This window comes from Notamacropus eugenii, chromosome 5 (assembly GCF_028372415.1).
Source record: "Notamacropus eugenii isolate mMacEug1 chromosome 5, mMacEug1.pri_v2, whole genome shotgun sequence".
Classification (NCBI taxonomy): domain Eukaryota; kingdom Metazoa; phylum Chordata; class Mammalia; order Diprotodontia; family Macropodidae; genus Notamacropus; species Notamacropus eugenii.
Window position 1 is genome coordinate 340,843,681 of NC_092876.1, and position 12,261 is coordinate 340,855,941.

At 38.2% G+C, this 12,261-nt stretch overlaps 1 protein-coding gene across 3 annotated transcripts in view; it reads right to left on the reverse strand.

The window, feature by feature from the left end:
- SEC22A (SEC22 homolog A, vesicle trafficking protein) overlaps positions 1-12,261 on the reverse strand; it is a 143,709-nt gene that overhangs the window by 56,377 nt on the left and 75,071 nt on the right. The window lies entirely within an intron of this gene.

A 12,261-nucleotide genomic window follows, 5' to 3' on the forward strand; every position in this document is an offset into this window, starting at 1 on the left:
TATTTACTATGTCTAAAACAAGGGTTGCCACATTTCACAAAGCTCTCCTTAAACAGCTGTCAGTCGAGGGTTACCATGTACTGCCTTCCTCTTTGCCGCAGTTCTCTGCCACCAGCAGGTGGCAATCATTCCCTTTTCTAGGAAATCAGGTCCTTAACCTGGAGCCACAGGGAAGACCATTCCAAGTCTCTGTCTCTACTAACCATGTTTACAGCTCAGAATATATCCTTATACCACAGCACATCTGATTTCTGTAATTAGGCCTCATCCACGACAAGTCTGGAAGGGCTTAATGGATGCAATTCTATGTTGAGTTATTGGTGACCTACCACCTTTTGTCTCTCTTTCCCCTTAGCGCTGGGGGAGAGAACATAAATAATACTCAATCCACATGATAGACCCCAGGAAATGGGAGTACCTGTGGCTGCTACCTGTAATCTGTAGGAGACAAAAGGAGAGAGGCATCCCCCATTCTTACTGGTACCACATGCATGTATGGAAAGATTTGTCATCACCACTATATAACCCAAAGGATCTCTAGAAATCCTATTCCCAGACTGTAGGTAGAACTTGGGGATAAAATAGAACTCTTTCTAATGAATTAGCAAAACTGTAATGTAGTGCCCTGAAATGGGAAAGAAAAAGAAAGATAGATTATATATTTGTATACACGTACTTCGGCAATGAAGGAGGAACACACATACATACTCATCTTCCTGAGTTCAAATCCAGCCTCAAACGCTTCCCAGCTGTGTAAGTCACTCTAGACAAATCACTTAACCCTGTTTGACTCAGTTTCTCACACATAATACGAGGTGGAGAAGGAAATGGCAAACCACTCCCATATCTTTGCCAAGAAAACCCAAATGTGGTCACAAAGAGTTGGACACGACTGAAACAACTGAACAACAACAATACACATACCCACACAACCCTTTTTAGTCCTTTACATTCATCAATTTCATTTTGCTCCTTCGTTTTGTTTCAGTGGCTGGTTTGGCCTTGAAGATGTTTTGTTTTGTTTGTAAGGGACTGAAAAAAATCAGGGGAAAGGGAAGAATGATTGGAAAAGGTTGACAACAGGATGTTTGAGGAAAGAACAGAGCAAAGGCTAGGGTACATTGTAGGATAAACAATGAGGAGAAACCATGTTAATGATCACTTTATAGACTTGGGTTTACAAGGCTACTAGTCCTTTAGAGGCTTCCTCCAGGCCACTGGACTCAGACGGATCAGGAGAAAGTGAGGGTGGTGACCTTGAATAACCTTCCCTCACTCAAATCAAAGCCAACTGCAAGTCCTGTCATCATCTTGATGTCATGGTCCTCTTCGAGAACGAAGGACAAACACAACCACCACCACCCAGGCAATCTACTGGATAATGATGTTTGCATTATGACATCTTGGTCCAAAGAGCTAGGCTTCCCATGGGTCATAAGACTGTTGATTTAGAGCTTAAAGGGGCCTCAGAGGCCACCTGGTCCAACCCCTTCATTTTTATAGATGAGGAACCTGAAGCACAGATAGATAAAGTAACTTGTCCAAGGTCTAAACAGGTAAGAAGTAGTCGAGTCCATATTCACACCCAGGTCTTCTAACTTCAAATCCAGGGTTTGGGTTTTTTTTCCCACTGTCCATTGCTTGTACACTGAAGTTACAAAATATACATAGCATACTGTTTTATATCATGTTTTTTTCTATTAAAAAACAGTAAAGCATAATTACTTGTCACTTCAATGTAGTTAAAAGACTGAAACATTACAGTATGATGTAAATAATCACAAAGCAGGTACAATCAGGTGCCTTTCACGCTGATCTTAAACTATTATCAGCAACTACTTAATCTAGCCTGGTTTCTCCCCCAGGCTAGAGTAGTATTAATTCATTGAATCTTTCATTATTTGCCCAAGGTTTATCTGTCTAAAGACAACTAGCAGCCAGGTTTGTCTAAAAAAAATTCTTACAAAGTGACTTTTCTACCTTTTTTTTTCTTAGTAGAGACAGTTTTAATGGAGAAAATTAATAGTCAGCCATATTCAGTTTTCTTAGCTTTCTCTATCAGGTAGGCTAGAAGTGTCAAACAAGTAGTTGGGGGATGAAGCCCACAACACTCTTGACTAAAATTTTAATTAAGAAATATTTTTAACAAAATAAAAAAAATGATAAAACATAGATAATGTTAACATGTGGTTTTCTAAGTCAATATGTAGCCTTGCAAGGACCATTGTATACAATTTAGTGACCTCTGCTTCTATGAGTTTGACACCATGAAACTAGCTAGACTTTTCTCCTCCCTTGAAGACTTCTGTCTCATTTTGTAGCAAAGCAACAAGAGGGAAACATCACAGCAGCATGATACCTTGATCTGCCCTAATTTGATTTTTTTCCAATCAGAAAGGACTTTCACCCTCTTAATTTGGGTGAATTACCACCTTCCCCCAATGTCTGTACTGTAGATAGATCTATCTATAGATTTGTAGATATATCTATATAGCTCTCTCTCTCTCTCTCTCTCTCTCTCTATATATATATATATATACACACACACACGTGTGTATATATACATACATATATACACACACAAATATAAGCTAACATACATAACGTCATTTCAACTCCTCTGTGTATAGGTATACAAATATTAGCCTATGTTCATAGCCTATGAACATTCCACCTGCCTTCTGTTTCCTATATGTGGCAACTACCTGCCCTTACCAGGATGAGTTTCTAGCCATTATTTCTAGCAAAGTGGAACAAAACCCAGAAATCGGTAATGAGGACTAATGCCCGCCCCCACAACACAATAAGAGCAACACCCAGCAACAACCACATGCTACAGTTACCATAAGACTATGGACCAGCATACCCAGCAGAGACACTACACCTGTCAGGGAGCCGGTTCAGTGAGAGCAGCAGGAAACACAGTAGTCCTGTAGTACTGAAGGCATGAGTTTCCTGTCCGTGCACGCTCCCTGTCACTCATATTTCCTAGGAAGGTAGTCCTCACATGTGATCCTGATCCATGCCCATTTGCTCCATCGATAGTAGTATATGTATTTGTGGCAGAGTGTGCTATGGTTTTGCTTTGTGCTTTTGGGGGGGGAGGGTGAGTGGGGGTGGGTAAGGGAAGTTTTATTACAACCTTTCTCACTATTTCATTGAATGACTGTTTTGAACTAATTTTATTCTCTGCCTTTCTAGAAGTAAAAATAAACACATTGGCAGGGGCTCAAGAGCTATGGTTCTGAATGGATGTAAACCCATAAAGTACCTTAAACCTGGGATAGCTGTTCTAGAGATCCCATACGTGAGAGGTAACCCAGGTGCTACATGGAGAACAGACTCATAGAATAAACATGAGTTATCATCTAGTTCAGCCCTTTGCTTTTACAGAGAAGGGGAAATCACAGAGATGAAGAGAGTTGTTTATAAGAAGAGCAATGTGAGTCCTATGCCCCAGTTAATAAAGCTACTTCCTTTCTTTTCAGGAGAGCTGGATTTTACATGTCCAGCTCCAATGGGAATCTTTCCAGCTTCTTTTCCAATTCCTTACTTATAGATTATATACATACACAAAGTAGAAAGAACACGGTCCTTATGTTTCTCTTCCCCACACTTCCCATCAACCTCTCTGCCCTCAACATAAGGAAGATTTTTCTATCCTTCTCCCTAACCTCCATATACCCAGGTGCAGATGCCAAGGGAGTAGTGGTTTAGGGGAAAGTCTTAGGACTTGGATACAATTAATGTAACTTTCAAGGCGAAAAGGAGGAAATGACTCCCAAACATGCCCTATTATCTATCCCACAGTGCAAATAACTTGGGCACAGAAAACAAGTTGTCTGCACATAAAGTGAGCTTAACAGGAAAGACTTTCATTCCCAACCTCGTGGGGCTGATATAAAGAAAGCTGTTAAAGATCAACTGTATCCAAAATTTACATAATCAAAACTTTTATTTAAAAAAAGACAAAGAAATGCAGGGTGGATTTAAAGTACAGCTTTCATCTTTTCTGAAAAGGACAATAAAGCCCCAGCCCTTTCAGATGGCAAAGCTACAATGTAGTATATGAGACTACCTGAGGGGTGACACATTGATGTGAGACATCATAGAAGCCAAAAATATACAAGGTGCCCAAACAGCCTTAAAATTTTCAGTTATAAATGTAGTTTACAAAAAACTTCTTTAAAAACTCATTATTATATATTATAATTACATATTATGCTGTAATATATAATTATACAATCCTAAAAGCATAGACATTTATACAATTCCAAGTTTTATATTCTTGGAAATACAAAAACCCAAAGTACATATCTTGAATGATATCTCACTGGATGAAGCTGACTCCCCAATTATGCCTGTGTCTGAACTAAAAACACTTGCCATCATTCACAGCACAAAAAGTATCACCAGCTACTGGCCTAAAGGAAACTAAAAAGTGAGACTGAGCAAGCGCCTTCCTAAGAAAACTGCTAATATGCTTCAGAAAACGCTACAGCTACTGGCCTAAAGGAAACTAAAAAGTGAGACTGAGCAAGCGCCTTCCTAAGAAAACTGCTAATATGCTTCAGAAAACGCTACAGCAAGAAGAATCAATGAGATATAAAAAATCTTGTTATTTTAAAACAAAAACATCACCCTCGAAACACTGTATTCTGAGAAAACAGCTACAGTTATCTATGATCTGAAGGAAGAGAAGGCACATTAGACCCATGGTTTCCCAGAAAACTGTGCTGCAACCCTCAGAGAAAGGATGAGCATACTGTATTCTTCATCATTAGCTGGAGGAGAGGCTAGAAGGAGATCGTGATAGGAAGGGTTTCAGACCTGGAAGGTGTGAGCAAAGCCAGAGGGAGGACTAACCTAATTACCCGATGGAGCTTTGGCAGTGGGAACCTAAAAGTGCCAGCTTCATGTGGCAAGGTGATAACAGCACTTTCTCATTCTTTCAGAGCCAACTGGCTTATAAGGCTAGAAAAAAGAGATGAGATCTTGACAACAAAAGGCTGATGAAACAAGGTCAAAGAACTATAATCAACTTTTTCTTATTCATCTAAATGTAAATTTTTCCCCCCTTTCTAGGGAAAAAAAGTGACCATAATTATCTAATTACTTTCCTTTTGACTAGCTTCCCTCTTTTCCCTTCTTTTCATATATACAGGACAGTTTTTTAAAATGAATTTTTAGGGAAGCATTTAAATAGGGAAAAAGATGACTGGGTTTAGGGTATGAGAATAAAGCTTCCTGTCCAGGATATTGTGCTGGAAGATCTTTGTGATGAGAAGTGTCCAATGTTCTATTGCTTTTTCACTCTCAGAACACCAAACCCGAAGGAAACGACCACTCACTACCACAACAGAGTTTCATCTAGGTTGAGTGCGAAAGAACCCCAAGGTTGCTTTTTGAACTACTTGTTTATATTCATAAATCGCCAGTCTAAGTTTTTACATAAAACAGGCAACTTACCTTTAAAATTAATACATAAAACCTTATTCAATGACTAATCAAATTATTCTTCTGTTATAACATTGTAGTAATTTAAGGGAGAAGGAAACATTCAATATGAAGGAAGGTTTGGCCTAAGAAGACTAAGGAGACACTGGGACAAAGGTAGGCAAGGCAGGAGGATATGCAAGGGAAAAGGAGGAAAAGGCAGGGAGAAATGCTTAAGGGAACAATACAGTGAAAGGAGAGAAAGAAAAGGACTAAGGGGAAGGGACAAGTCATTCTCTCCTAATCACCCAACTGTGGTCCCACATGCCACATCTCTTTCCAAGTAGAGCAGTCCTTTACATTAGCTATCCTTTTCTATCCCTGAGACCACTCCTTAACATCCCACTCATCAAGTAACCCCATTGTCTTTAGATAGATAAAGAGCACTTTATTAGAGTCCCTAACAAATTATTCTTGACCTGCTCCAACTACACTGCATCTGACCAGGCCTATTTTGTATACTCATTGATTCAGACTGGGCAGCTAGGTGTTATAGGAGATACAGCACTGAGCTTAGAATCAGGAATCAGGAAAACACATCTTCCCGAGTTCAAATCTGGCCTCAGATACTTACTGTGTGACCTTGGGAAAATCACTTATTCCTATTTGCCTCAGTTTCCTCATCTGTAAAAATGAGCTGGAGAAGGAAATGGCAAACGACTCCAGTGTCTTTGCCAAGAAAACCCCAAATGGGGTCACAGAAAGTCCAACACAACTGAAAAACAATTCAAATAACAGCTGAATCAGACTATCTAGCAACAGCTTTTTTTAACTTTAGTAACTAATAATGCCTTCTCCTTTACCCATGCTACATCCAAGATTTTTGCTCCTTCTAACTGACTTTTAATGTTAACTTCGTGATTTTACAGCTATATGAACAAGTGGGTTTTAATGGCAAGGTTGGGGGGGGGGCAGTTTGAGACACTTAATTTAAGGATACCTGACTTTGCCTGAATGACATTACCCTGAAAGTAAGTCCTACCCCCCACCCCTGCCCCTGGGCCTCAGTTTCCTTACATGGAAAATAGGGGAGTTGGGCTAATGATCTCCAAAATTCCTTCTAACTCTAACTTTCCAATTCTGTAGTCTCCCCAACCCCATCCCCTATCCTCCAATCAGAGTTTCCCTACTCCTGACCTAAAAAAACTTACTGTTTTCACTTCTAAGTAGCAGTGCTATAGCAGGTATCAGTTCTGCCTTTGAAAAGTAATATGTAAACAGAATATAGGATTCATTTCATGGACCACTGAATGTGGCCACTTGTACAACAGAGTACTGCAGAATGGTGGCACCAAAATTGTTTAGGATGCCAGATGAATACTTTAAAAAGAGGCATTGTGGTTTGGTAAAAATTCTAGACCAGTTATCAGGAAACTTGGGTTTGAGTTTCAACAGTGATAATAATACTAGTAATAACAGCTGGCACTCCTATAGTGCTTTATACAACTTTCTATATAGCAAAGTACTTTACAGGTATTATCTCATTTGGTCCTCACTATAACCTGGGAAGATAGGAGCTATTTTTATTCTTATTTCACAGATAAGGAGACTGATGCTGAGAGGTTGACTAGCTCAGGAACACATAAATAGTAAGTTTCTGAGGTAGGATTTGAATTCAGATCCTCCTAATTGCAGGGCCAAAGCTCTGTCCACCGTTACCACTTAGCTGCTACTATGTGGCCCTGGGCAAATCATCTGACCCTTCTGGGTTTCAGTTTCCTCATCTGCAAAATGAAGGGTTTGGATTTCAAGATCTCTAAGAATCTTCAAAGTTTTAATGGTCTATGAATACACAACATACATTTTGAATATAGGTTCTCATAAAACCTTGTATGTACAGTGGTCTGTATAGTCAATCTTGGTTTTTCAGTTCATTATTTCAACAAATACTTTCTGCTTACTCTTACTCTTACTCTGACCATGAGTGGCACACTGTGCTAAGCTCTGTGGGAAATATAAAGCTTAGTTATGATATAGATACATTTATACATACTGTTTCAAAGCTATTTTGCTTTTAAGGATATGAAATATATTCAGGAATGGACTAAAACTCAAACAGCATAACTGCCATGTTAAGACTATAAGCTCCCACATCTTCTCAGACTGGGCATTTCCCAGGACAGTGGGGCTCACAGTAAAGACTGAGAGCTTCAAATCTTTTCCCCTCTTTGTATTCTTTTTAAATGACCTCTATACATCTTCAGGGTATTTACATGGTAGGGTATTTAACTGACCCTTTAAAGAGGGTTTGAGAGATACAGGGGGATATTGTTGAGGTAACAGTTGTGATACAAAATCCTAAGAAGAACACAAATTACAAAACTTTTAAAAACTGATTCCTATTTTGAATGCGAGGAACCCTAATGAATCTCATAAAGTCAACTCCTTAACTGATCATTTGTACAGATTTGAATTTCCATATACTGGCTCTGTTTAAAGTAGATTCCCTCAGTAATAACTTTAGTCATAGCTATTATTATATGTATGCTCAGTTTGGACCATCCCCTAAAACTAGAAAAAATAATAATTCCCTAATATACCATAGTACTCATCTGTACAACCCAGTTAGTTGAGTTTTAACTTCATATCCTGGATCAGTGATTAATTATGTGATTAACTATATATACATTATTCATATAAAGAAATACTTTCAAAGTTAGATTAGAAATCAGCTACCCCAGAATACCATCTGTCCTAAATTATTACACTTTACATTATGCTTGCTCATATATACCTTAGGAGATTGTAATTTGTTGTCATGTCTATAGCCTGAAGTTTGGGTTTTTTTGGGGGGGGTGTAAGGAGATGTCTTAACTTATGACTTCATCATTGGGGAATTCACAGTATTGAAACTCCCTCTAACATCTGAAACTCATGTATAACTTAAAATGACTTGCCTGGGCCACTGAGATGATTTGCTCATTGTTACAGAGTGAATATGTATCAGAGGCAGGATCTGAACTTAGGCCTGACTCCAAAACTCCCCAGAACTACCATGCTTCTCTGCTGTTCACAGCCTAAAGTTTATGTACTGCCATTTTCTTGTCCATGTCTGCTGCACCCAGCCTCTCCATTTATAACGCCAATAACAGAATCTCAGTACTGGCACCTCCGATGCCATCTGGGTTATCCCTTCCGAAGCATGAACCCCCACACAATACAGTATTCCTAATAGGTGGTTACTCCACCTTTGCTTAAAGACTTCCAGTGAGATGGAAATTAACTTGTATAATGTCCACTGCAACATATAATGGTTGTATTTTCTTCTACATGCTTATTCAGCAGAAAGTTTTCTTTTGGGGAGCTAAAAGGAGGTTAAAATATGTGGTACAATGCCTTGATTCATTTTCTGAGTGATTTTTTGTGTATGGTGAAAAGGACATGAAGATAAGAGGTAAATAGGGCAAGGGGAAAATGACTGAAATGTAGGTAAAATTAATGACAATGGTGGAAGGAAATGCCTCATTAGACAGCAAGTCCCATCATGGAAAATGACAATCCCCAAATATTTTTGCTACCAAAGTAATTCTAAAAACTACTGACAACGCTAGAGTATTAAACTAAATGAGTTCCTTAACAGTTAACTAACCCTGCTCTTCCTTGAGTGTTAACCTACGTCTATTACGGTGAAGATCATTTATGACATACCAACGCTGCCAACTGAGAGCAGTGTGACTACATATATACCGGGTGCCAGTTTTCAATTCTATTCAGTTAACAAGAAAAATACAAACGAGGCAACTAACCATTTTTTTAGTCATATTGTATCACAAGTCTACTCGTGTTTTTCACCTGTTAAAATAGAACCTGAAAAAGAACAAAAATAAATCTTGAAGGAGCAGATGAAAATCTTAAGATTGCTGGAGGAAGACTCAGAGGTCAAGTAGTCAAATTCCCTACCAAAGGCAGCAAGCCCCTCCATAAAAGCCCTGACAAGTGATCATTTAACCTCTACTTCTGTAAACTGAGGGGCAAAGGATTCCCCGCAGAGTAGGACTTCCTATGATATGTTACCACACAGCCCTGTTGGAAAAATTTTCTTCTTATATCAAGGTGAAATCAACCTTCCTGTATAATCTATCCTACATTTCTGGCCCAAGGTTCTCCCTTCTGGAGCAACACCAACATTTAACCCATTTCACATGGCAGTGATTTAAATACCTGAAAGACAGTTATCATGATATTTTACTTAAACATTCTCTTCTCCAGCCCAGTTCATCACATGATACAACTTGCTACCATCTCCCATTCAATTCACCATCCCAGAAAATGAATAAAGATGAAAACTATTCTCAACTTTGTAAAATTATATAACAAGAGCTAAATTCTCAACTGATACTCATTCACAAGACTTTTATGATCAGGAGATTTATTTGAACTTTTAGGTCAACATGCTAAAATAAATTTAAACTCCACCTCTGCTGTGGTGGTGATGTGCTTACTGTACTAGGAAACAGGAAGACCATACTTTCTCAAAGACTGAAAGAAAAAGCATCAGCATAATCAAAAATAACAAAGTTTTACAGAATCTTCTCAAAAGGCTTGTCTCTGGTGTGGGGCTATATGTCTAGTCTGGTTGGTGTAGAGTGGAGACAATTTCCACAATGATTTCAGTCCTCCTTAACAGAACATAAAACTTTACTTCTAGGTCAACAGAAACAAGTTTTAAATAGTAAAAAAAAAAAAAAAAACCTAAGTAAAAGACAGTTTGGCTGTATGTATACTCAGCAATTCCATTCCTACAGTCCAGGACAGGTCATCAGAAATGTTACTTATGTATATGGAAAACAGGACAGATAAAAAATTGTTTCCCTAGACCATTTTTGGCATAAGTTACCTAATACTAAGAAGGGTGCCTTGTGTCCTGCATATAAACGGTAAAAAAAATATTCTGGCCTCCGTGCGGCCTTGGCAAGTCAGAGACTTAATGGAGTTTCAGAGGCAGCATAAAAGAAATGGGGTTCAGAATCTGATGCACTTTTCTAGGGCAATTAATTTAACTGAGCTAAAGCCTTCAATTCTGGAGTTAATTGAAGATAACATTTCACATATTTAAAAACTGTGATAAACACTCCTATTTTACATTAACCTGGAGATGGTATATTTTATTACATAGTAAAAATTCAAAATCGAAGAAAAATATTCTTGGTCAAGGCAACAGTATTTTTATAGGAAGCAGATCTTAAATTTCTGATATACTTGTTTCTAGCACAGAAAGAAGAGCCCCAGTCAAGAGAATGGAGCTTACTAAATACATGTGAAAGCCCAGAAATGAACATTTCTGAGTGCTGACATGCCACAGCAAACAAGGAACAGTTCTATTGAGCAAGTAAGTTATATTATTGTCAGGTTTATGGAAAAATAAAAGTATTATGTGTGCCATGACAGCAAAAATTATCTTGGACAATAAAGACCCTCAAGACACCCTAAATTAGGGAAAAATATATCAATACTTGATGGGAGGAAGTTGGATTCGTTGCTATCAAGTGGTCTAAATTCTCTATTTTTTTTTTTTGCCAAGAAAAGATGTATTCTGTGAATACAACATTCATGATTCCCACTGTAGTGGAAGAGTCCTGAACCTGATGCCATGAGACACGAATGCTAATACTGGCTTAGTTATGAGGTCCGTCAGTAAATCACACAAATTTTTTGTATCTCAGTTTCTTCCTCTATACGACTTGGACAAACAATAACTATATAATAGAAATTGTTCTTAAAAGCAAAAAGTAGTATTAAAAACTATAGGATAATTATTACAAATATTCAAGATATGTTCTCAAGAATCCAAGATTTCTCTGTATCCTTGGCAAAAATCTATTTTCCCCCAAAGAGTCCAAAGAGTCACAGAATCCTGGACAACAAACCATCCCCAGTTTGGCAGAACAAAGAATGTTGGATGTATACAGAGTGATGTGAATACTGATGGATGAAAGAGGGAATAAAATTTTTCTGACATAAATAAAACTTTTAAAAATCTTTCTGTTTCAATTCTTGTAAAAAACCTTTACGAAACCTTATTGGTCCATACATTTCTTTGTAAGCAAGTACAGCACAGTGACTATCACCTTCTGTTTCTTCGATGATTTATGATCTTGTAATGTCTCTGGGTCACAAACCTGAATGTCAATCCTTCTTGCATAATCTTGTAGTTATAAAGAAAGGGGTTGAATGTGTATTGACCCTGGCACATACTCTGTACTACTTTTTCAAATAAATCCCTAACAGTTTTTCTTGTCATTTGCCTTTTTCACTCAGAAACTGACTGCAGAAAAAAAAGTTGTGGGGAGTTCAGGTTTTTATACTGTAATGTATATGATATGCATATAATAAAATCCTTGGATGGGTACCTGTAAAACTACACCGACATGTACAGAAGGAAGTGGTAATTAAAACAACACAGTGGTGAATTTCCCTCCGTGCCCTGGTCTTCTCTCAGCTACTTTCTGACATCTCATCTTACTTGCATGTGCACCTTTAGCCAGCAGCATGAAGTCCATGATTCTTCAACATACTGCATTTCATGAAACCACAGAATGTCAGAAATGAAACACTTTGGAAATTCTCTCCTCCAGCCTCCACAAACAGGCCTAAAGAGGCAGGTACTTGCCAAAGGTCAGCAAGTGGCAGAGCCAGGATCTGAGCATGAGTCTCTGGACTCCCCATTCCAGTAACCTGCTGCTTTCTCAGGCTGCTACCTTCACATTTTCTGCTTCAAAACGCTACTTTCATTCTCATTAAAATGAGACACTCATGAATATGACT